Source organism: Lathyrus oleraceus, chromosome 4, assembly GCF_024323335.1.
Source record: "Lathyrus oleraceus cultivar Zhongwan6 chromosome 4, CAAS_Psat_ZW6_1.0, whole genome shotgun sequence".
NCBI lineage: Eukaryota > Viridiplantae > Streptophyta > Magnoliopsida > Fabales > Fabaceae > Lathyrus > Lathyrus oleraceus.
The window spans coordinates 10,789,971-10,792,398 of record NC_066582.1 but is presented as its reverse complement, the minus strand read 5'-3'; positions in this window follow the sequence as shown (position 1 = coordinate 10,792,398).

Below are 2,428 nucleotides of genomic sequence, written 5' to 3'. Positions count from 1 at the left end.
TTGAAGCAAGTGAATGTTTTGGAAACTTCTGCTGAGATTGGAAGTTTTGTGATGGAGTTGATGACTCTTATTGATTTGGCCACTGCGGATCTCCATCGTCAAAGGGATCTTACCGCTCAAATCTCCTCCAAGTCTGAAACTCAAACCGCTGAATGGGATGCCGTTTCGACTTCGACTGACAAAGTTTCAAAATTGCAAAAGCTTTCTGAAACGTACGTCGAAGAAGTTGCTGCTTGCAATGACAATATTCAAAAATGGAAAACACAGATAGCAGCACTTCAAGAAAAAATCTCTCAAGAGGAGAAACGTAAGGCATCCATTCAGCAACCCGAACAGAGCGAGATTGACGAAGAATTGAGGGTGGGTATTCGACATGCAGAGAAAGCCCATCAACTTAGTCAAGAGATTGAGACTCTCTCTACTCACAAAAGTCTTTGTGATCATCGACTCCAACTCCAGAGGCAGAAGTTTGCCACTTTGAAGGATACTTTTGCCAATTTAAATTTTTAGTCGAATTTATTTTAGCAACTCTCAGCCCTGTGAGGCTTTCTTTGTAATAACTTTTGAATGCCATTTTTATTTGGCCCATCTTATCACAATTATGTTTTGCACTTATTCTGTTACTATTTTTATTTCCTACAATGTAGGCTTATATTTTTTCAAATACTTGCCATTTATTCTTAGGATTCTCTTATCCTTCTCTATTTCTTCTATTTCATATGCGCCGTTTGAGAATGTTCTCAAAACCTGGAAAGGTCCTTCCCATTTAGGAGACCATTTTCCCATTAATTTATCTTTTCGATCCATAGGAAGGATTACTTTCCACACAAGATCACCTATTAAGAAGGTCTTGGATCTTACTTTCTTGTTGTAAAATCTTTCGACTCTCCTCTTTTGTCTTCTTATTAGGTCTAGCGCGCGCAACCTTTCTTCGTCTAAGTCAACTAGTTCGTCCATCATCATGCTCCAATATGTATCTGATGGGATTTCATGATGCCTTTGCACTCTAACTGACTGCAGATATATTTCGACTGGCAAAACTGCATCATGTCCGTAAGTCAACTTGAATGGGGTCGAATTCGTTGCCTCTTTGGGGGACGTTCGACAAGCCCACAAGGCTTGATCCAAAGTTTTATGCCAATTTCTAGGCTTTTTTCCCACATGCTTCTTAATCAAGTTTATCACTACCTTGTTGGCTGCTTCAACCTGCCCATTTGCTTGAGCGTAGTAAGGTGTCGAAGTAAGGAGCTTAAAACCTGTTTCTTGTGCAAACTTCTGCATGTTTTTACCAGTGAACACAGATCCTTGATCTGTTGTTATTGTCTCAGGTATCCCAAATCTGTAAATTATGTATTTTTGGATGAAGTCTATGACTGCTTCTTGATCCACATTCACCAATGGTATGGCTTCGGTCCATTTTGTGAAATAATCTATCCCAACCAAAATGTACCTTTGCCCTTTTGAGGAAGCTGGTCGAATCTCCCCGATCAAGTCCAACGCCCATCCTCTGAATGGCCAAGGTTTTATAATTGAGTGCAACTCACTCGCAGGGACATGAGGTATGCCTGCATGTACTTGACATTCCTGACAACCTTTTGCGAATTCGACACAATCTTTCAGCATTGTTGGCCAATACATCCCTTGTCGAAATAAAAGCCACTTCATTTTGTGACCTGCTTGGTGCGCGCCACACGCTCCACTGTGTACATTTGACAAGGCTATGTAGGCTTCATCCTCACTCAGGCATTTCAACAAAACTCCTTCTGCAGTCTTTTTGAACAATTCATTTCCCAAAAGTACGTAACTCAAAGCTCTGTATTTTACCTTTCTTTCTGCTTTCTGATTTGGGTCTTGTAGATAATCTTTGACAGGCTTTCTCCAGTCTGTTATTCCTGAATCATCTATGTTGAATATCTCGAAGTTTTCTTCGTCACCGTATCCTAATCTTATTGACTCTAGATCTGATGGGGATAACCTAGTGGATACGACTCTTCTTCTGACTTCGATGGCTTCTTCTAACTTTTCCTTCGACACTTTGTATCCGGACGCTAGTTGAGCAAGATCATTCGCTTCTTGATTCTCCAACCTGGGGATGTGTCTGAAGACGACATTGTCGAACGCCTTGAGAAGTCTATTGGCTATTACGAAGTACATGATCAAATTTTCTTTCACGCACTTATACTCTTTTGTCAACTGTTTTATTACCAGTTCGGAGTCACCCATTATTTCGACTCTTGTTGCCCCCAATTTCAACAAGATTTCAAGTCCGGCGATCAAAGCTTCGTATTCTGCTTCATTGTTTGAACACAGACTTTCAACTTTGTACTTGAATTTTGTTGGAATTTTTTCAGGAGAAATAATCAACATCCCAACGCCCGTTCCGTTTTTATGACTGGAACCGTCGAAGTACAATTTCCAAGGTTCCAGT